This window comes from Myxine glutinosa, chromosome 2 (genome assembly GCF_964187855.1).
Source record: "Myxine glutinosa chromosome 2, kmMyxGlut1.1, whole genome shotgun sequence".
Taxonomy (NCBI): domain Eukaryota; kingdom Metazoa; phylum Chordata; class Myxini; order Myxiniformes; family Myxinidae; genus Myxine; species Myxine glutinosa.
The window spans coordinates 128636032-128659916 of NC_136262.1; the positions used below are offsets into that span (position 1 = coordinate 128636032).

At 51.5% G+C, this 23885-nt stretch overlaps 1 protein-coding gene across 1 annotated transcript in view; it reads right to left on the bottom strand.

The window, feature by feature from the left end:
• The window catches only part of LOC137421273 (fibronectin type III and SPRY domain-containing protein 2), a 204794-nt gene that overhangs the window by 18444 nt on the left and 162465 nt on the right, over positions 1 to 23885 (bottom strand). Inside the window, exons 16-18 of the mRNA XM_068107170.2 lie at positions 20193 to 20432; positions 19807 to 19930; positions 4593 to 4774 (exon numbers count right to left, since the gene is read on the bottom strand). The gene's annotated coding sequence lies outside the window, so the exon portion shown is untranslated. The remainder of the gene's footprint in view (positions 1 to 4592; positions 4775 to 19806; positions 19931 to 20192; positions 20433 to 23885) is intronic.

Below are 23885 nucleotides of genomic sequence, written 5' to 3' on the forward strand. Positions count from 1 at the left end.
AAAGAAACTCGGACGAATTCCAGCTTTTTGTCGCGTCCATTCTTCCGATTCGAGTTGGAGCACAGCTCCTTCACATTGATGCTTCGCCATGCCTACGCAACACCTAAGGGACAGTTTATAACTAGGCTGACATTCAAACCCATGGTGAACAGCTCAGAAGTGAGTGCACATACATACTTGTCTTGTCAGCCTTAGAACCAAACAAAGAATATGTCGAGCATAGCAAGATACCTGCGAAATACCTAAAATAAGTTGTTGACCTTTGGCCTATGTTAACTTTCACGCCTATGTTGACATCAAAAATAATTGGTGAGTGAATTCAGTGACCTGATATGCAAATCTTCTTCAAATATAAAGTCGATCGGATGAAAATTGAGAATTTTAGAAACTAGTACACCCGCTCACTACGGGAGCGGCAGGAAGGGTCAATCCTCTTTGGGGTATATAGATTACAGTCGATCTATGGTCGGGTCTCAAGAACATTGGGTGTGTGTTCATTTACCAAGTTTCTTGTGGAGAGATCACCAAGTGGTTTAAACATTCGAGCAAGCACTCCATCAAAACCGTTAATGAACGGCTGGCTTGGCAAGCGCTAGCTGGCTGCTTGGTAAATGAGCACAACCCGGGCTTCCTACCTTTAAGTTTCGTGTTAAACAGCAGGAGCGAGTTTCAAAAGTTCGCTATGTAAAACGCTCTCGCCAGGAAGGGTCATGTTGTTAACCCAACACTTGTGGGGTATATAGAGTAGAGTACATCTTCGCTCAGTTCTGTAAGTTAAACTTATCTCACGGATGTCAGGATTCCTCCAAATTTCTTGATTTAGTGTTATAAACAGCATTAGTGACTGTTAAAAAAGCTAATCATACGTGTTTGTGGTTTATAATATTTTTACATCTGGTAGAGGCCGTTGGGCCGTTGCTCTGACGGAAACGCCATGATAAGCTATTTATAAACGTTTGCTCGACATTTGTTCAAGAAGGAAAAACCACTTGGGGAGGTGGGATATTATTGTTATTAATCTTGTTTTCTAATAACATTAATATTATGCTATTAATATCGTTAGTTTTGTTATTCCAAGCAGCCTTGGAAAAACGCCATAATAAAGCTAACTTAATATGGATATACACCTCAACACGCAACCCCATTGACGACAATGGTGTGGAAAACCCGCTCGGGGGAGAAAACCTCTTTGGGGATGGGGGCAAATTAATGCACTACAACCTTCATTGTGTAACCCTTCGTCATCCTGTCAAGTTTGGTTGAGATTGGATAAGTAACGATGGAATGTATTGGAATCAAAAATTCATCAGACAGACAGATGCCAAATTGCGTATTTTAGTACGATTCCACATTAAGTTATTTGACCTTTGGCCTATGTCTACCACAAAAATTATTGTTTTCAGTTGCTACACCTAAATTTAAATGATGTCAGTCACTGCTTATTTCCATGAAAAGAAAGTCAAAAATGTCTTTTGAAATGAAAAAGTGAAAATGAAAATTGAAAAAATAAAAGCAAGCCAAGAACTGGTGAACTTTAGAATTGACATGGCTTCTGTTGACATTTTAGGGAGATGATTTTTATTCTACAATGTTGAAGGGAATCTCTTGAAGATTAGGTGTAATTGGAGGATGGCAAGTTGGAAAAAGGGCAAAAAGATTACGCCATTTTGGACTTTTGCATTGTTGCACGACGACAAATTGAGAAAGCTCACTGGATGTTTGAAAGGGTAGGCCATGGATAAATTCTGGGGGAAACGACAAAGGGAAAGAGCGAAGGGAGGATAGGTGAATTGAGAGCTATGGAGAGAAAATGAAAAAGCAGTTTGAAGGAGATAAGAGTGTGGAAGAAGGAAGTGTGGGCATGGGTTTGGGAGCAGAGAGATGCACCATAACATCATACCATACTTGGAGCACTTAACAACATTGTAGTAATCCTACTTTAGGTTTGACTTCCCATGAAATGAGATTGGACAAATATCTGTTGGCGAAGTAGTTGTGTGGGAATTCCATCACTGAAGCGTGTCGTCCTTGGACAGAATGTTGAAATGTCACTTGATCTGCTCTCATTGATTTGTACAGATTTAATACCTTATTAGCCCGTCCCGTGCACAGGGGGTTTTGTAGTCACGTGTGTGTGTGTGTGTGTGTGTGTGTGTGTGTGTGTGTGTGTGTGTGTGTGTGTGTGTGTGTGTGTGTGTGTGTGTGTGTGTGTGTGTATATGTGTGTCTGGGCCGTAACTTTTTACCATTTGAGTTTTGTCATCTAATTTTCAACAAAGCTTTATTATGACATAGAGAAGGTAAATTAATAATTTGGTCAAAAGGTCAAAGGTCAACGTCACATAAAATCGTCCAATTGACCTGAAATTTTAATAATTTACATGTTGAGTCACTAAATTGGTTCACCAATCAAAAGCTAAAAGCGGATTGTTTTTTTTTTTAGATCAACAGGTGAAACATCAAGGTTGTGTAAGATTGCCAATTTTCACCCGATTGAACTGAAATTTTAAGAATCCGCATATTGAGTCACAGAATTGGTTCACCAATCAAAAGCTGGAAGCCGATTATTTTTTTAGATCTAAAGTTCAAAGGTCAAGGTTGCATAAATCATCAATTTTCATTCTGTATTAAAAAAAAAACTGTTTTCGTTATTTTGAGCATTCGGAAGAAGAAGAAGCAGAAGAGGAAGAAGACGTCTGATTACAAACGGACATGGACGGACGTTGCATTTTCCGATACTTTCGAGTATTATCCTTTAAATACAAAGAAAGTTTGGTCTTTGGGCCTGTGCATGCCCACAATGACATCCCATAGAATTGCTGAGTATATATAGTAGGCCTAATATATAGTAGGCCTATAGTAGGCCTAAGGAGTTGTGGGAGATATGTTGAAGGCAGCAGGAAGTTGGGGTGTGAAGAGAATGACAGAGATCTGTAATCTGGTGGTGAAAGAAGGCCGCATTCCAGTGGATTGGGAACTGAGTACCCTCGTCCCTCTATACAAGGGGAAAGGCGACCCTCTAGAGTGTGGCTCGTACCGAGCAATAAAGTTATTGGAGCATGGAATGAAGGTATTGGAAAGGGTGTTGGAGAGGAGGATAAGGAAGAAAGTGAAGATCGACGAAATGCAGTTTGGATTCATGCCAGGAAGAGGAACGACAGATGCGCTTTTCATTGTGAGGCAGTTGCAGGAGAAGTACATGGAGAAGAGGAAGAAGTTGTTTCTTGGGTTTGTTGATCTGGAGAAAGCATTCGATCGGGTTCCACGCAAAGTATTGACATGGGCATTGAGGAAGTTAGGAGTGGAGGAATGGTTGATCAGAGTAGTGATGGCAATGTACAAAAGAGCGCGCACAGCTGTAAGGACGAAGGACGGGAACAGTGGTGAGTTTGAGGTGAAGGTGGGAGTGCATCAGGGGTCGGTACTAAGTCCACTACTATTTGTAGCTGTGATGGAGGTGCTGGCTCAGAACGTAAAGGAGGGTTTACCGTGGGAGTTGTTGTATGCAGATGATCTGGTGTTGATTGCGGAAAGTATGGATGGACTGAAGGAAAAGATGAACACGTGGAAGGAATGTATGGAGACAAAAGGTCTGAAGGTGAATATCGGAAAGATGAAGGTGATGGCAAGTGGTAAAGCATGTGGTGAGGTGGAAAGAACTGGGAAGTGGCCCTGTGCTGTGTGTAGGAAGGGTGTCGGAGTGAACTCCATTCAGTGTACAATGTGCGCTGAGTGGGTTCATCAAAAATGTAGTGGTCTGAGAGGGTCATTAACCAGTGTGGCAGCTACATTCAAATGTAAGGTGTGCACAGAGGGAGCTGCAGATGGAGGAAATGTTGAGTTGGATCTTGGAGACGGCGTGAAGCTGGAAGGTGTGAAAACATTTTGCTACCTCGGAGACATGCTGAATGGAGAAGGTGGATCAGACTCGGCAACTGTTGCTCGAGTGAGATGTGCATGGAAGAAGTTTCGGGAATTGAGTGGCGTGCTGATGATGAGGGGAGTGTCGTTGAAGCTGAAGGGAAAGGTGTTTGCTGCATGTGTGAGAAGTGTTATGATTTATGGGAGCGAGACATGGGTAATGAACGTAGAGCAGCAACGAAGGTTGGAAAGGGTGGAAATGCGAATGGTTCGACGGATGTGCGGAGTATCGTTGAGAGAGAGGAAGACAAATGATGAATTGCGAAAGATGATGGGAATAGAGCCTGTGATTGATGCTGTGAAGAGGAACAGGTTGAGATGGTTTGGTCATGTGTTGAGGAAGGATGAAAGTGACTGGTTGAGAAGAGTGATGGAAATGAATGTAGAAGGAAGTAGAAGACGGGGAAGACCGAGAAAGACTTGGCTAAAGATGGTGGAAGAAGAAATGCGGGCAAGGGGGTTAACAAGGAGAGATGCAGAAAATAGGGCAAAATGGAGAAGATTGTCATGGGGACCGTAAGGCTAACCCCCCCTCTAGCAGGGAAAATGGCCTTAAAATGCATGTTGTTGTTGTTGTTGTATATAGTAGGCCTAAAGAGTGGTAATAAGGTAATGCACGCACAATAAGTTTCAATATTTTTTAAGCCTGCACACTTCCTTTCACACACTTACAAATCTCACGAGGTATAAAACTTTCGCCATTTGACTCAGTGCAGCCAAGAACATTTCTGGCGGTCATTTTGACACGAAGTGTTATCAGGCTACGGATGTAGCTGTCGAAAATGCATCTGTAGGGTCCTTGTGTTCCTTTTTGGATGCATGGCACAATATCATCCTCCATTGAACCAACTGAACTGGTGGAACAAAAGAAAAGAACACAAAGAATTAAGTCTAATCATGTGCATGTGCATAACTTGGCTGGGGGTTGGCATCATTTCTGGGTATCATTGGATCTTTAGCATTAATAAGTTTTAAAAAAAAACCCCCAAAAAACACCTTTAGAGACCTTTTTTCCCTGCAGAGCAGGGGTTGGCCTTTTTAGGGCACTGTGGGTTGAAGGAGCTGTGGCTCCCACGTCGATCGAAAGAATGGACGCGACAAAAAGCTTGAATTCATCTGAGCTGCTTTATTAGAATCAAACACTCAGGCACTCTGGGAAAAACGTTTTACGGTCGGCAATATATATCTATTCCGCCAGGGGGTTTGCCCAGGCCTGGCGCCAGGGGGCGTGGCCCCGCGGGCCGGCTGCGGCCTGGCAAGCCGAGGGCGAGCCTGCCCGGGCGTCCCGACCGAGGCCTGGCAAGTCGAGCGCGGGCCTGCCCGGGCGTCCTGGACGAGCCCGGCCTGGTGATCGCTCCGCGTCCTTGATAGGTGCAAGGCGATTGTGTAACCCCAGCGGCAGCCGCTACACACGTCCCCCCAGAATCGACTTGCACCGGCAGGGTCAACTTGAGGGGGGTCCTGATGACCCGGCCGAAGCGACCCCTGGTGGGTCGTGGGAGGGGGTCCGGTGAGGTGGTGGGCGGTCGAGTGGGGGGCACCGTGGACGGGGGGCGGCCTCGCCGCGGCGGGAGGGCCACCCGTGGTGGGTGGTCGACGTCCACGTGCGCCGGCTTGAGGCGGTCCACTGCAATCCGGTCCGACCTGCCGCCGATGTCGATGACGAACGACTTGTCGTCCCGTCGCAGCACCCGGAAGGGCCCGTCGTACGGCGGCTGGAGTGGCCGCCGATGTGCGTCGTGACGCACAAAAACATACTCCGCGGTGCGGAGTGCTGGGGGGACGTAGGACTGGGGGTCACCGTGGTGGGATGTCGGCACGGGGGCAAACCGTCGGGCGGCCTCCTGGAGGTCCGAGCGCTGGCGAGCTGCGGACCAGGGGCTGGTAGCGTCGGGCACGAATTCGCCCGGGACGCGTAGCACCTGGCCATAGACCAGCTCGGCGGTGGATGCCTGGAGGTCCTCCTTGGGGGCCGTGCGAAGGCCCAAAAGGACCCACGGCAGCCGGTCGGCCCAACCGCCGTCTTGAAGGCCGGCCATGAGCGCGGCCTTCATGGAGCGGTGGAATCGCTCGCACAACCCGTTTGCTTGGGGGTGGTAGGCCGTAGTACGGTGGAGCTTGACCCCCAGGTTGCGGGCGACCGCGCCCCACAGCTCGGAGGTGAACTGTGGTCCGCGGTCTGACGAGATGTCCGCCGGTGCGCCGAAGCGGGCGACCCAGGTGGCGATGAAGGCCTGCGCCACGTCGGCGGTGGTGGTGGAGACGAGGGGAACGGCCTCCGGCCACCTGGTGGTCCTGTCCACCATGGTGAGCAGGTGTGTGAACCCTCGTGATGGGGGAAGGGGGCCCACCAGATCCACGTTGACGTGGTCGAAACGTCGTTCGGGCACGGTGAAAGGTGCCAGCGGGGCCTGGGTGTGTCGGTGGACCTTGGCCCGTTGGCAGGCGGTGCAGGCGCTGGTCCAATCGCGGACGTCCCGACGAAGGCCGTGCCAGACGAAACGCGCCGACACCAGCTTCTGGGAAGCTTTCCGGCCCGGGTGGGAAAGGCCGTGGAGGGAGGCGAAGATGCGGCGTCGCCAGGTGACGGGCACGATGGGGCGAGGCCGGCCTTGGGAGACGTCGCAGAGCAGGACAGTGTCCGCGCAGGGGATGTCGGCCAGGCGGAGGCCCGTGTCCGCCGCCCGGAGGGCTTGCACCGTGGTGTCGGTGGTTTGGTCCGCCGCCATGAGCGCAAAATCCACGCCCAGGTGGACCGCGTTCGCGCTGGCCCGGGAAAGACAGTCGGCCACGGCGTTGTTTTTGCCGGCGACGTGCCGGATGTCCGTGGTAAACTCCGACACGGCGGAGAGGTGGCGCTGTTGGCGGGCCGACCATGGCTCCGTGACCTTGGCCATGGCGTAAACCAACGGCTTGTGGTCGACGAACGCCGTGAAAGGTCGGCCCTCCAGGAGGTGGCGGAAATGGCGGACGGCCAGGTGTAGACCGAGGAGCTCCCGGTCAAACGTGCTGTATTTGAGCTCGTTCGGCCGGAGCTGCCGGCTGAAAAAAGCGAGTGGCTGCCAAACCCCGTTCACCCATTGCTCATGTACGGCGCCCACCGCGTAGTCGGAGGCATCCGTGGTGAGGGCGATGGGAGCGTTGAGCACCGGGTGAGCGAGCAGTGTTGCGTCGGCGAGGGCCCGCTTTGAGCTTTGGAAGGCCGCATCCATTGCTGCGGACCAGGTGATGTCGTGCTTGGCCGGCTTGCCCCGGAGGGCTTCGTAGAGGGGCCGCATGAGTTGAGCAGCGCGGGGCACGAAGCGGTGATAAAAATTCACCATTCCCAGGAATTCCTGCAGGGCCTTTATGGTGCGGGGACGCGGGAAAGTGGTGATGGCCTCGACCTTGGTTGGCAGCGGCACAGCCCCGTTCTTGGTGATGTGGTGGCCCAAAAAATCAACGGCCGTCGTGCCGAAGTGGCATTTGGCCGGGTTGACGATGAGGCCGTGCTCGCTGAGGCGCCCGAACAGTGTTCGGAGGTGGAGGAGGTGCTCGGCCCGGGACGTGCTGGCGACGAGGATGTCGTCCAGGTAAACGAAAAGGAACGGCAGGTCACGCAGCACGCCGTCCATCAAGCGCTGGAACGCCTGAGCCGCGTTCTTGAGACCAAACGGCATCCGCAAGAACTCGAATAAGCCGAACGGCGTGATGACTGCCGTTTTAGGGACGTCGGCCGCCCTGACAGGTACCTGGTGATATCCCCGTATGAGATCAATTTTTGAAAAAATGACCCGTCCCGCCAGACGGGCGGAGAAGTCTTGGATATGCGGGATCGGGTACCTGTCGGGTGTTGTAGCGTCATTAAGACGGCGGTAGTCGCCACACGGGCGCCATCCACCCCCCGGCTTTGGCACGATGTGCAGTGGCGAGGCCCACGCGCTATCGGAGCGCCGCACGATGCCGAGGTGCTCCAACGCGTCGAATTCGGCCTTCGCAACGGCAAGCTTGGCTGGGTCGAGGCGGCGGGCCCTGGCGTAGACCGGCGGGCCCGTGGTTGGTATGTGGTGCTCGATCCCATGCCGTACTGCGACGGCCGAAAACGTCGGCCGCGTGAGGGCCGGGAACTCCGCGAGCAGGCGAGCAAACTCGTTCGCCGCCGGGACGGTGCATGCCAGCTCGGTCGGCGCGGAGCTGCTCAATGTGCATACCAGGGAGCTGAAGGTTTCAGCGTTGATTAAACGACGCCGTTGGACGTCCACCAGCAGTCCGTGTGCGCAGAGGAAGTCGGCGCCGAGCAGAGCCATGGGCACGTTGGCGGTTACAAACGTCCAAGCGAAGCGTTGGCCGCCGAAGCAGAGGGTGACGTTGCGCGGGCCGAAGGTGCGGATAGTCGATCCGTTGGCCGCAACCAAGGAGGGGCCGCAAACCGCGGATTGCCTGTCCTGGTCAGAGGCGGGCATGACGCTCACTTGGGCGCCGGTGTCGCACAGGAAGCGCCGTCCGGACGCTTTATCCGTGATGAACAGTAAGTTGCCCGTGTGACTGTGGCCGGCGCGCATGGCAGGTAATGAACGCCGGCCTGGCCGTTTCCCGACCCGCCGAAGGTGCACGGGGGTCGGCATGTCCGGGCCTTCTGTCCGAACCTGGCATGATAGGAACACCACGCTTGGTCGGGTGGAGGCTTCGGACGTCGTGCTGAACGTGGTCGGCTCGGTATAGCGGCCGCCAATTGCGTCGGCAGTTCGGCCGTCGAACGCGCCGGGTGCTCGGGCGCCATGGATGGTGCATCAGGCGGCGGCGGGTCCCATGTCGCCGCTGCGATGCGCTGACCCGCGGCGGAGATTTTGTCGGCTTCTCTGGCAAGGGCCCGGGGATCTGTGATCGTCGTGCTTGCCAGGGCGAGGCGTACCGGGTTAGGCAGCTGACGGAGGAACAGCTCCCGGAACAGGAATGCCGGAGAGTGCTCGCCGAGCAGCGAAAGCATGTAGTCCATTCGCTCGGAAGGGCGCGTGTCGCCGAGCTCCGGCAAATCGAGCAGGCGCCGTGCGCGTTCCGCCGCTGGGAGGGCGAAAGCATCGAGTAGAAGCTTCTTAATCGCGCCGTATTTGTCAGCAGCCGGCGGGTGCTCGAGGAGGCTCAAGGCGCGGGCCGCGGTGGCGGAACCAAGCGCCGCCACAACATGGTGGAAGCGGGTGTCGTCCGCGGTGATGCCTCGCAGGGCGAACTGAGAGTCCGCCTGAGCGAACCAAACAGCCGCGTGAGCCTCCCAGAAGGTAGGCAGTTTAAGCGTCACTGCCGTGTCCATGTCGGTAGGTCACCAATGAAGGAGCTGTGGCTCCCACGTCGATCGAAAGAATGGACGCGACAAAAAGCTTGAATTCATCTGAGCTGCTTTATTAGAATCAAACACTCAGGCACTCTGGGAAAAACGTTTTACGGTCGGCAATATATATCTATTCCGCCAGGGGGTTTGCCCAGGCCTGGCGCCAGGGGGCGTGGCCCCGCGGGCCGGCTGCGGCCTGGCAAGCCGAGGGCGAGCCTGCCCGGGCGTCCCGACCGAGGCCTGGCAAGTCGAGCGCGGGCCTGCCCGGGCGTCCTGGACGAGCCCGGCCTGGTGATCGCTCCGCGTCCTTGATAGGTGCAAGGCGATTGTGTAACCCCAGCGGCAGCCGCTACAGGGTCCCCTTTTTGAAGCAATGTTTTATAGCCAGATGCCCTTCCTGCCGCCAGCCCTGTTGGTCGCCCGCTAACCCTGTTAGTCGCCCGCCAACCCTGTTAGTCGCCTGCCAACCCTGTTAGTCGCCTGCCAATCCTGTTAGTCGCCCACCAACCCTGTTGGTTAGTCGCCCGCCAACCCTGTTGGTCGCCTCTTGTGACGCACACAGGGAATTACCAGTGAGCTGGTCCTCAATTTGCCGACCTCGGAAGGATGAACAGGCTGAGTCAACCCCCCTGGCGTTAATTCAGCAATTGACCGGGATCCGAACCCAGGAACCTAGGTATCCCACGCCAGCCACCCTAACAGCTAAACCAACACCAGGCTCAGTTTATGATCAAGGAACAACTTAATTCAAATTGAACATTGCATTTTGAACATGAATCAAAAAACAAATCTGCAATTTAGCAGTACTTTGTCTCTGAATTTGTCCCGATCACACATGTGCAGAGGGGTAAGATCATTTTTTTTACTCTCTATCTGTCTGGCAGTGAAACAAACTTGAAAATCATTCCTAACAGGAGACTTACTGACTGATTTTAGGGATGTTATAGTGGACACAAACAACAAGCACAAATAAGTAATGTAACGTGTTAGGGTGATTTAACATACACAATGTCAACGACAGCAGTAAATTCAGGAATTAATTTATTTATACAACTTTTTACAATCTTTACTTTATTTAAATTGAATAATATACTTGAACATTGGAAAACACAAATCACCCTCTTATCACCTCCACGAACCTCCAGTTTTGCAGTACTTGGACATGTTAAATAAGGTGGTGTATTAGCACTTCAATAGCGCTATACTTCCGGATTTTTAAAAACCATCTTTAAAATCATTATTTTGTGGGGGTTACCCCATTGGGACACAATCCACGGTCACGGGACCAGTGGGGCTATGGATGGTATAGGCATGGCGTGTGCTCGGTGGTTGAAGCCACGCCCCCTTAAGAGGGTTGGGTTTGATATATATGATGCATGAGTTCCGATCGGGTTTTCAGTCCGTCGGAATAAACGAGCCTTGAATCTGCTACGTGCGTCTTGCCTCCCTGTTAAAAGCAACTCCTACATTGGTGACCCCGACTGCTCCCGAACGTCTTCAGGGGCCCCAAACGAACATGGCGACAAGTGCAGTTGCAATTAAGCTGCCGAAGTTTTGGGAATGACAAGCCGCCGTTTGGTTCACGCAAGCCGAGGCCCAGTTCGCCATTAGGAACATTTCGGCCGACGACACGAAATAATATCATGTCGTGTCTGCGCTCAGCGGCTCCACTGTGACCAGGGTGGTGAGCCTTCTCCAGAATCCTCCGGGGGGCGGCAAGTACGAGACGCTAAAAACGCTTCTGCTCAACACCTTCGAGCTCACTGAGGCCGAGCGCGCCCGCCAGCTCCTTTCTCTACCCGGGCTGGGCGACTCAACGCCGTCGGAGCTGATGGACCACATGTTATCTCTCCTGGGCAGCCACCGGCCATGTTTCCTCTTCAGGGAGTTGTTCCTGCAGCAAATGCCAGGACCGATATGGTCAGCCTTGGCCAACTCGCCCATTACGGATTTCCGCGCCCTGGCCAGGGAGGCAGACAAGTTTTTCTCCGCCACACTACATTGCTGCCACATGGGACCCCGGCCCCGTCGAGCAGGCGGACACTGTGGCGGCCGCCATTGCGGCCCAGTGGCGGAAGGCCCCAGGCTTGTGCCATTTCCACGCTAGGTTTGGGCCCAAGGCCAAGTCATGCCGACCTCCCTGCAGCTTCAGCGAGTCGGGAAACGGGGTGGCCGGCGCTCGTTAACTGCCATGAGCGTCGGCCGTTCGGGCAGTTTGTTGTTCATTTCGGACACCGACTCCGGACGTCGTTTCCTCTGCGACACACGTGCCCAGGTGAGCGTTCTACCCACGTCGGCATTGGATCGGGAGGCCGGGAAGCACGGCCCACCTTGGAAGCCGCCAACGGCAGTGCTATTCAGACTTTTGGCAAACGGACCGTGGCACTGTGCTTTGGTGGACAGCAGTTTAAATGGGATTTTGTCACGGCGACGGTGTCCACCCCCTTGCTGGGCGCTGATTTCCTCTGTGCCAACGGCCTATTGGTGGATGTTAAAAATCGGCGGCTCATTAATGCGGAGACATTCAGTTCTCTTCCATGCTCGCCGAGCGGGTCCGCCTTGACGCGGCTCGCGTGCACGCTCCCGACCTCTGACGAGTTCGCCCGCCTCCTCACCGAGTTCCCGGCCCTTACACAGCCCACCTTTTCGGCCGTTGCCGTCAAGCACGGAGTGGATCATCACATTCCGACCACCGGCCCGCCTGTCTACGCCCGGGCTCGAGGCCTCGACCCGGGGAAACTCACTATCGCAAAGGTGGAGTTCGACACGTTGGGGCGTCTCGGCATTGTGCGACGGTCCGACCGCCCATGGGCCTTGCCTCTCCACACTGCGCCGAAGCCGGGTGGCGGTTGGCGCCCGTGCGGGGATTATCGCTGCCTCAACGACGCCACCACCCCTGACCACTATCCAATCCCACACATCCAGGATTTTCTGCCCGCTTGGACGGTAAAGCTTTTTTTTCTAAAGTGGACCTCGTTCGTGGTTACCACCAGGTCCCCGTCCGGCTGCAGGACGTTCCTAAAACCGCTGTGATTACACCGTTCAGGCTTTTCGAATTCCTGCGTACGCCTTTTGGGCTCAAGAACGTGGCCCAGGATTTCCAGCGCCTGATGGACAGCGTGTTGCGGGATTTGCCATTCCTGTTCGTCTACCTGGACAATGTCCTCATCGCCAGCGCTTCCAGGTCGGAGCACATGCTTCACCTCCGAGCGCTCTTTGAACGCCTCAGTCAGCATGGCCTGATCATTAATCCGGCCAAGTACTTGTTCGGGGTGGCCTCAATTGACTTTCTTGGCCACCGCATCACGAAGGAGGGGGCCGTCCCACTGCCATCTAAAGTGGAGGCTGTGAAAGGTTTTCCATGCCCCCTCACAGTTAAGGCCTTGCAGGAGTTTTTGGGCATGGTGAACTTTAACCATCATTTTGTGCCCGTGCGGCCCAGCTGATGCAGCCCCTTTATGAGGCCCTCAAAGGCAAGCCTACCAAACGCGCCATTGACTGGACCGAGGAGATGGCCAAGGCCTTCACGGACACTAAACTGGCCCTCGCCAGTGCAACCATGCTGGCGCATCTGTCACCCGATTGCTCTCACCACGGACGCTTCGGAACATGCAGTTGGCGCGGTACACGAGCAGTGGGTCAAAGGGGCGTGGCAGCCGCTCGCCTTTTTTCGCCGGCAGCTCCGCCCTAACGAACGAAAGTACAGTACCTTCGATCGTGAGCTCCTAGGCCTCTACCTTGCCGTCCGACACTTCCGTTACCTGTTGGAAGCCCGCCCGTTCACGGCGTTGGTGGACCACAAGCCCCTGGTTTTTTGCCATGGCCAAGGTCTCGTAGCCGTGGTCTGCCCGTCAACAATGCCAGCTCTCCTTCGTTTCTGAGTTCACGACAGACATCCAACATGTTGCTGGGAAGGACAACACGGTCGTCGATTGTCTCTCCCGATCCATAGCTGGCGCGGTTCACCTTGGTATCGAATACACCCGCATGGCGGCCGATCAGATCTCCGACCCGGATGTCCAGGCCTGCAGGACGGCGGTCACGGGGCTTCTACTTTCTGATGTGCCGTTCGTGGACAGGGGCACCACGCTACTGTGCGACATCTCTTTGGGACGGCCTCGCCCTGTCGTACCCACCAGCTGGAGACGGCCGGTGTTCAAGGCCGTCCACGGTCGTTCTCACCCGGGCAGGAAGGCGTCGCAAAAGTTGGTGGCGGCGAAGTTCGTTTGGCATGGGCTCAAGAAGGATGGGCGCGACTGGGCCAACACCTGTGTCGAGTGCCAACGCTCGAAGGTGCATCGCCATACCCAGGTCCCATTGGCGCCATTCCCAGTGCCAGAGCGACGCTTTGACCATGTTCACGTGGACCTGGTAGGACCCCTCCTCCCCCCCCCCCTCGCGGGGATTCACCCACCTACTCACGATGATCGATAGGACCACCAGGTGGCCAGAGGCTGTCCCGCTCACATCTACAACGTCCGCCGATGTGGCCCGGGCGTTCATCGGCACTTGGGTTGCCTGTTTTGGCGCTCCCTCGGACATCTCTTCAGACAGGGGCCCCCAGTTCAGTTCAGAGCTCTGGGATGCTGTGGCCCAGCGCCTTGGGGTAAAGCTCCATCGCACCACCGCATATCATCCCCAGGCTAATGGTTTGTGTGAGAGGTTTCATTGCTCTATGAAAGCTGCTCTCAGGGCCAGCCATCGCCTGCCTTCCCTACTTCCGGGATGACAGTTGGGCCGACAGATTCCCGTGGGTCATGTTGGGCCTCAGGACAGCCCCTAAGGAAGACGTCCGGTCCTCATCCGCTGAGCTCGTCTATGGCCAGTGTTACGTGCTCCTCCCCGACCCCCTGGTCGCGGTGTACCTCCGAGCCCCGAGAGGAGTCACGGCAGAAAAATGAGTTATTCTGTGTCAAAAATCAATGGTGAAACCACACCAATTGTTACTAACAAACAAATGTTGTATTAAAAATCACACAAGAATAACAGTACAACACTGATAGCAATCAAAAGTACAATCAACATATATCTTATGATGGTACCATCAGCTAATATCAGGTAACTCACTGTGCTCCAAGTGAGTGAAAAAAGAACATTCCCCATTGTCACTATATTCCCGTCTTCGAGCTCTAGTTGATCCCCTCCAGCGATCGTCAGAAAGATGTCGAATCCAAACCCGAATCCCATTCAGATGACAGGCCCAGTCACGCCGCCAAAACTGCACAAAGGCGTACGCGGCGAAAGCGGCAGAAAAGGGTCACACGGCCAACAGCTGCGAAAAGGCGCACTCAAGGCGACTGGGAAATTCACCCCCTCGGGTATGAATGTTTTACCGCTCCAAATCGGCGAACCTCAGGTTTGTCTTCAATATTCGCGTTGCACACACACATCCCAGATAGACGTCTGAATGTTGAAAACGGCTGATGCGAGGCAAAGACCTTTCACGATGAGCAAAGCGCGCGAGTCAAAATGGTCGACGGCTCGTACTTGAGACGTAATGACACAACGATGATTCCTCGGAATCCAACGCCAAACCTGACACGCAGGTTGATCAGTCACAGCGATAACAACCCTATCGCAGGAATCCCTTTCCAGGAAACCCAAAGTTCACTCGTGACTTGCTCGACAACATTCGCTCAGGATGAAGAAACGACTCGCTTCTTCTCCGACTTCACTCGCTCCGCCTAGTTTCTCCTCGTCTTCTTCCGGTTTGTCGTCCGGTTCCCGATCCGGTTTCCTGTTTCTTTTAACATTAACTTTTAACTTTTGAAACTAAAAATATCTATTCCCTTTAAATGACAACAATAATAATACATGGAATCGGAAATATTTACAGTGGATGCAAACCACCACAACAGAAGTGACGAATCCGTAACACTTCCCCCCCTCAAGAAAGAAAGTTTGAACAGAGTGAAAACTTACTTTGTAGGCAAAATTCTCCCAACAAACAAAAGTAAACTCACACCCAAATCATCAATTCCCATGAGCAACAATAATCAATATTTCCCAAAAATAAAGCAACAAAACTTCAAACAACCTACAGAGATCTCCAAAGTTAGTTCACTCTGGACAAAGCATCCGCCACGACATTGTCCTTGCCCTTTACCTGCTCAATCTCCAAGTTGAACTCCTGCAAAGCCAAGCTCCATCTCATCAACCTCTGATTTTTAGTTTTCATTTTTTTGAATGAAGGTTAAGGGGTTGTGATCAAAAATCCAAAGTCAAGCAAATCTATAGCACTTTTTTATGGAGGCCGAGCTGAGAGCCAGGTTTCATGGTGGTTGGGTGGTGAGGCCTGGAAGTATTCACTACATGGACGCATTTAGGGACGTGGAGTTCACGGTTAATCCGTAGAGGAATCTTGGCTCGGCTGCTCCGCAGCATTCAGTGCTTCAAACTCTTCCTAACTTTCATAATAATCACGGTTGGGGTGCTTGTCGCTGTAGTCACGGGAATAGCGGTCTCCTTCTTGGCCACTACTCTGATAATCATCCCTGCGGGAGCTGCTGTAACTCTGGGAGCCTCCATAGTAATCTCGACTGCGGCCACCACCAAAACTACTACTCCCACCCCGTGAGCCACAGCCACCCCTGAAACTACCTCCACGTTTTCTTCCTCCATATCCCCTTTGACGCCCATGGCCTGCCTTCCCTACTGTTATGCTCCGACCATCCAAATCCTTGTCATTCAAATTCTTTTCTGCATCTTTGGCGTCCTTTGTGTTTTCAAACATGACAAAGCCAAACCCTCTTGACTTTTTTTTTTTTTTTTAAATACAATATCGAGGCTCGTGAAAGAGCGAACATTAATCACACAGAAAGACAAACAAACACATAAAACAAATAACATCGGGAGCGGTAGACAAGATGGGGAGAGAGGGGGAAGGACACAAACACAACATTTGAGAGCAGGGACCGAGAGACATGGAGACATCGAGAGAACTGTGGGAGGGAGAGGGCTTTGGGGGGGAGGCATGGGAAGGGTGGGGGTGGGAGAGGTATAAAACATATGGACACTGCCAGGACTTTTGCGTCTCCCTATCTTTTATCAGCCGCACTTCCAAGAGTGGTCCATATTGGCCGAAGACAGAGTCCAGAACAACTTCCCTTGTTTTGAAGTTCACTCCACCTACAAAGAGCTTGCCAACATTGCCTCCATCCATGACTTGTGTGTGCTGACTCTTAGTTTTTGGGTACCTGACAAGACGTGCCGGTGCAAATCGTGACGTCAGTACCTTCCTCTTCTCTTCAGAGCGCTTCCTACCCATAGCACGAGTCGCGGCACAGGAGGGAAAGATACCCGGAATCTGCTGCTCTAACTGTGCAGTGTTATTTTCCATGCTAGGCTTTTCAACAAACATCGGGTTACCAGAGACTTGACCACCGGCCAAATCATTCCCGATAACAAAAGATATTCCTTCTGCAGGAAGAGTGGCTTGTAAACCTATGGTGACCGGTCCTGACACCAAATCAGACTGCAAATGGATGACATGAAGTGGGGCTCTAACATAGCCACCAACCCTCTGTAAATGAACACTAACACCAGTTGCCGTCTTCTCTGACAATGGCAAAATGCCTTCAAGCATCAAAGATTGATGTGCTCCTGTGTCCCTCAATACCCTAACAGGTCTCTGGTTAGTCACGTCTCCATCCAGTGACACAAACCCCTCTGAAATAAAAGGTTTGTAACCCTCTTGAACAAGGTTGCTCTGTGATGCCGTAACTTTGGCATGGAAACCTTCACAAGGCACTGTCCTCCAAGGACGATTTCTCACATTTGCCAATGCATTTGGAGTTGTACTAGTCTGACTCCGCTCATGATTTTTCCTTTCCAGGGCATAACATTGGGACAGCAAGTGTCCAGGTTTCTTGCAAAAAGCGCAAGTAGGCCCGGAGGAGAAACTCGTGGTCTGCCTCGAGCCCCCCGTAAGACAAGTCTGTCTTGGAACTGTAGACTTCTGATCCCTAAAAGTCACGGTATCAGATCTGTCCTCATAGTCATCTCTAGGCCGCCCCCATGAATCTCCGTTCTCCACACCGGATGTACCATAACTCCCCTAGCGAACTCCAGGCGGGAAGTTAGGTTTGTGGAACCCCATCCTGTGTGTCAAGGCATAGTCATCTGCCACGGTTGCTGCCTCATACAACTCTGGTACCTTCTTTTCCTCCAGATGTACTTTACCTCCAACAAGATCAATTGTCACAACAGTTCGAAGTCTTTCCCAATCCCCTTCGAATCACACCACTGATCAAACATGGTTTCCTTCATTCTGGCAAACTCCACATGGGTCTCACTCTCCCTCTTCCTGGCATTCCGGAATTTTTGCCGGTAAGCTTCAGGGACCAATTGATAGGCTTTGAGAATGGCTTTCTTCACTTCCTCATAATCTGTACATTTATCAATCGGTAAAGCCGAAAATATATCTTGAGCTTTACCCACCAAAACACTTTGCACTAACATAGTCCAGGACCCCACAGGCCATTTTAGCATTTGAGCCACTTTCTCAAAGTGTAAAAAAAACTTGGCTACCTCTTTTTCATTGAAGGGTGGAATCAGCCTCACATGCCTACCAACATCCCAGGTGTTCTGACTAGTTGTCGAACCAGCTGGCCTGGATGCTACCTCTCCCCGTTCTCTCATTAATTCCAGTTCCTTACCTTTAATTTCCCTCTGACACTCCATGTCACGTTCCTTTAACTCCCTTTCGGCTCTTCTTTCCTCTGCTCGTTTCTCCTCGAGTTCTCGTTCCTGTTCTACTCTTTTTTTCCGCAAGTTCTCTTTCGGCTCTCCTTTCCTCTGCTCTTCTCTCCTCGGCTTCTCGTTCCTGTTCTACTCTTTTTTCCTCGAGTTCTCGTTCCTGTTCCACTCTTCTTTCCAAGAGTTCTCTTTCAGCTCTCCTTTCCTCTGCTCTTCTCTCCTCGGCTTTCCATTCCAACTCTTTTAACCTTTCCTGGCTCTGCAGTTGCATCTCCATTTTCCGGAGCTCCACATTTTCTTTTTCCTCGGGTAACCAATCCAAGGCTGCCTCTGTCCATGTTCCCTGTCCCACCAGAGATTCTACCACCAATGTCTGCATCTCTGCTTTCTTCATCTGAGCTCGGACCTCCAAGTTAAAATGTTTGGCCAATCTCAAGAGTTCCGATCTTTTTAACGCTAGGAAATGTGCCTCATTAGGGGATGCCGCAAACTTTTCTGCGTCAAACACCATGGTGACTATTAGTTAGCACCTGTTAACCTTCACACAAAATTTTCCAATTTTTTGGAAATATTTGGGAATGTTAGAAAAATTCCAAATTTGGGAATTCTGGGAATGTTAGGGAATTCTATCCCGGACGAATGTTGCAAAGTGGATGCAAACCACCACAACGGAAGTGACAAATCCGTAACACCAGCCACTGCGGGTTCCCGGGGAGTTCATGCCTGATGCCACAAGCCCCTGGTCCGCTGCCCGTCAGCAGTCGGTTCTCCGGGAGAATGCCAAGAGGTTTGCACCTGTGCCCACATCCCAACATGGTTTGCTTCGGGCCCACGTCCCGCCGGATCTACGTGCAGTGGAGTACGTCTTTGTTCGCCAGGACGCACACCGGGGGCCCTTCGGCCGCCTTACAACGGGCCTTTCCGCGTTCTGGAGGCCGGGGACAAGTCCTTCGTGGTCGACATCGGCGGCAAACTGGACCACCTTTCGGTGGACCGCCTCAAGCCAGCTCACTTGGACCTCGACCAGCCCCCTCGGTTGGCTCAACCCCCACGGCGGGGCCGTCCCCCGTCGGGTAAGCCCCCGGTTGGCCTGCCTACCGCCAAGCCGCCAACAGTCCCTGCTCGGGTCCTCAGTCGTTTCGGCCAGGTGGTTAAGGCCCCCCGAAAACTGACATTGCCCGTGCGTGTGAATTCTGGGGGGGGGGGGGCACATGTCGGGGTTACCCCATTGGGATACAATCCACGGTCACGGGACCAGTGGGGCTATGGATGGTATAGGCGTGGCGTGTGCTCGGTGGTTGAAGCCACGCCCCCTTAAGAGGGTTGGGTGTGATATATATGATGCATGAGTTCTGGTCGGGTTTTCAGTCCGTCGGAATAAACGAGCCTTGAACCTGCTACGTGCGTCTCGCCTCCCTGTTACCAGCAACTCCTCAATTTTATTTTATTAATTTACATATGTGGGAAAATTACATGCCCAGAACAGGATTTCGAAACCTGGGAAAACTGTACCAGTGCTCTGCCATCTGAGCTATCTGGGCGACCCTGACTGAGCATGCAATTTCCCCAGACATATGTTTGATTGCCACTCTCTTTCCGTCAATGCTTCCGGGGCACTCGCTGCCAACCATAGGAGCACCAACGGCCTGCTCACGAGAGGGACTTCCTTCAATGGGGTGACAAATCCATGTCCGCTATTACAAACACCACTGAGGGCATACAATTCCAGTTGACAGAACTTACTCCTTTCAACTCAAATACAAAACATGTTGTTTAGCCTAACTATTCTATTTCAGGGCTCATATTCCAAATCCAACATTCAAAATAAAACTGTCAATTCAATACCTCTACTGAAGCACAAGGAAGAGAAACTGAGCCTTTTACCTTACTGTGTGTATAACAAGAGAGTACTTTGTGGGAAGGTGACTTTCTTTACCCGGAGTCCAATCGCAGCCAAATTCCACTGTATTTGAGGTTCTGCAGTTTATCGTTGGAGGTGAAGGCTGATCTGAAGAATAACACAAAACAACACCAAAAAACAATTACTTACCTGTCTCACAAATCAATTGCCATCAGATTTCCACAATCAAAGCTTCACATATAACCAATCGTTCGTCATCCTCTTCCTCAAGTTAGGGGGAAGGCGGAAAGCTTTGGCACATCCTTTTTTATGTTTTATTTTTCTTTGTCTATCTCAATTATTAAATGTCCATCTATTAAACAAGTTATAAGAAAGCAAACACAGAATATTAGAAGTTTTTTTTCCTTACATCCAACCAGCAGGGTGATGGAATGAAGAGAGACTCTGGAATGAGTGTTGCACCTGTATGTACCATTTGCCTCCAAATTAATTTTGGTCAGGTTGAGGTGGCCATCTTGAGCTACAAAGACCAGGCTCGATGGGAGCGCTTGTCCATTCAGAGTCCAGTGAATATTTTCTTCCATTTTGTTGCAGACCAGCTGGACATCAGATCCGATGGCAGCGGCCTGTACTCCCAGCTTGGATAGTTCTTATACAGAGGCACACAGTGAGGTTCAATTCACCAAAGCATTGTAACATTTGGAAAGCTTAGACAAGAGAAACATTATAAATAATATAGCAGTAAATAATACAACCCCAAAGTGGAGAGTAGTCTTCCATCAAGCTAACAACTGGTCACAAACAATTTCAAATTAAAAGAACACAGAACAGGAAGGACCAGAAATAACATATCGGAAAGTGGGAAACCACCAACAGCTGGGTATAGGAAGACAACAGAGAGACACTTGGAGGAAAATGGGCAAGGGGAAGAATGAGAGAAACGGGGTGGAGAGAAAGACAAAGTGGGTAAACAAACTGGATACAAGCTAAAACACAGCAAGGGAGGAGGCTGAAAGAAGATGGAGGCATAACCGGCGGTGAAACGACAATGGCATCAATATAAATTGAGTTGGATGAGAAGAAGGAACAGCCAAAGGTGCTCCTCGGTGTTGGAGGGGTGAGAGCGATACTGCTTTATGTAAACTGCAACCTCACAACTGGGAAGGGAAAGGTGGGGTGTCTTCTGGGCCCATCATAACAGAGGGGGAGTGGGATCAATGTGGATAGGGGTGGGAGAATGTGAAGAGCGGGTGAATAATAATCGGTAGATGCTCTCTCTCATGCACAGATTTATCCCATCTCGTCTTCGGTTGTCTTACCCTTCCTCACGTCCATGGTACACGGAATATTGTGGTGAGGCAGTTGCCCTGCAACAACTTGTCTTTGCCTCTTGGAAGGCAAATCCAACTGAATGCAATCTCATTTCCTTTCACAAAGCTCAGAACAAGTGTGTGTCTACCCTCAGGAATGCTAGGAAGCACTATCTCTCCACACTCAAGAATGAACTCTCAAACCTGTCTCCTTCCTCCAAATCCTGGTGGCATCTGGTCAAATCCGTTTCTGGTGCTTGTTCCCCCTCCATCCCCTCCCTTACCTCAAATGGCTACACAGTACACAGTTTACACCGCACGTGACAAAGCCGAATGCCTCAACTGTGTGTTTGCCTCAAAATCTTGTGTCCCAAACCCATCTCTCTCTGTTCCCACCTTTCCCAGTCGAACCCAACTGCTCCTGGACTCTGTGTCCTTCTCTCCTGACAAGGTGGAGGAGTTTTTGTCTAACCTCGACTCTGATTCTGCAACTGGACCAGACGGCATCAGCCCACGGGTCCTAAAATCCTGCTCTGCCGCTCTATCTCACTCTCTCTCTGTTCTTTTCATCCTATCTTTTGCTCAAGGTCATCTGCCAGCATCCTGGAAATCAGCAAACATTACCGCTTTACACAAAAAAGGTGCAAAAACAGATCCATGCAACTACAGACCAATCAGCCTGCTCCGATTATCAGCAAAGTCATGGAATCCATCATTGCTTCGGATATGAAATCTTTCTTCTTCTCCAATGGCTTGATCTCTGATCATCAATTTGGTTTCAGACCAGGTCACTCTACTCTGGACATGCTGCTTCTGCTGTCTCAACAATGGATGGAGGTCCTCAATGCCAAACAGGAAATCAGAGCTGTCTCCCTTGACATATCACGTGCCTTCGATACGGTCTGGCACCCCGCTCTGCTCACCAAACTCTCCTCCTATGGTATCCATGGAAATCTCCATGCATGGCTTGCAGACTTCCTCTCTGGTCGTAGTCAACGTGTGGCCCTGAATGGATTTCTCTCATCTCCCCTTCCTGTTCAGGCTGGAGTTCCCCAAGGCAGTGTTCTGGGCCCTGTGCTTTTTCTGGTCTTTATCAATGATCTCTCCGACTCTCTGGAAAATCCTCTCTATCTCTTTGCTGATGACTCCACTCTCTGCCGCTCCATTCCTCTTCCCTCAGATCGGCAGTCTGCAGCCTCCTCACTCTCTGAAAACCTGGACAAAATCACAGACTGGTCAAACAAGTGGAACATGTCTTTCAATCCTGACAAATCTCACACTCTTACTATGTCGCTCCGAAAAGATCGACTGGACAACCCTCCCATCTTCTTTCTCAACAATCCTCTCCAAGAAGTTCTGTCGCTCAAGCTTTTGGGTCTCACTATCTGCCATGATCTTTCTTGGGAAAACCACATTTGCAAGCTGGCCTCCAAAGCCAGTCGCCGACTGGGCATCCTCCGTCGTGCGAAGTCCTTCCTAGGCACACCTGAGCTCCTCACCACATACAAGGCTTTCATCCGCAGCTCAATGGTATACTGTTCTCCCCTATGGGCCGGTGCTCCTGCCTCACACCTAGCTCGGCTTCATGCTGTTGAAACCAAAGCTTTCAGAATCATTGGAATCTCCCACGATGAAGCTATCTCTGAGGGCCTTTCACTCACTCACCGCAGGCAGGTAGGTGGTCTTTCTGTCTTCTACCGACTCCTCTCCGGCCTTGCTCCCCCAGCTCTCTCTGTGCTCTGTCCCCTAAATATTCCTACAGGTCGCACAGTATCTGCCAGCAACCCTCTGATGGTTAAACTGCCGAAATCTCGGCTCTCTGCTCACCTTCACTCTTTCATTCCACTTTTCTCCTGCCTCTGGAACAAACTCCCACACTCCCTCTAATCCCACTCCTCCCTCCAGGTCTTTAAAACAGCTGTTCACCACCATCTCTTATCTTCCCCCATCCAAAACCTTGATCTTTTCTACCCCCACTAATTCACCCCAGATCCACCTTGTTTGAAATTCCAACTTCTTTCCTGGAAGTCCTGGCAGTGTCCATATGTTTTATACCTCTCCCTCCCCCCCCCTTCCCATGCCCTCTCCTTCCCATGCCCCCCCCCCCCAAAGCCCTCTCCCTCCCACAAATCTCTCAATGTCTCCATGTCTCTCGGTCCCTGCTCTCAAATGTTGTGTTTGTGTCCTTCCCCCTCTCTCCCCATCTTGTCTACCGCTCCCGATGTTATATGTTTTATGTGTCGGTTTGTCTTTCTGTGTGATTAATGTTCGCTCTTTCACGAGCCTCGATCTTGTATACAAAAAAAAAGAAAAAAAAAAGAGTGACATAAGAAAAGTGTAGGGATCAAAAAATATCAATAAGGAAGCAGATGTGTCGAACATGTCGCCAACCAAGAACGAAACAGACCAAAACATGAAGTCCTTCTTCCTATTTATTTATTTTCATTGAAGATATAAGGAAATAGGGATGGTGAGAGATGATGGGAGGAAAGAGCAAGGAATGGGTTTGCCAGTGAGGGGAAAATGGGTCGTAGGCCTGACGAGACAAATGTCGAGTAGTCGAGACAAATGAGCAAGATTTTTTTAAACTGTATGATTTAAACAATCACGTGTTGGTAATAGCCGGCGACGCCGGTGTTGTGAATGAACGCGTACGTATTATGTTGAAAAGCCAGATGTTGCAAGATCCTTTGAGAATTTCGAAGCTTTGACGCACCAAATCGCTCCATGGAGGCCGCCATCTTGCGGATGCAGAAGTATGCATTATAAACAATTGCGAAAAAGTTCAATAG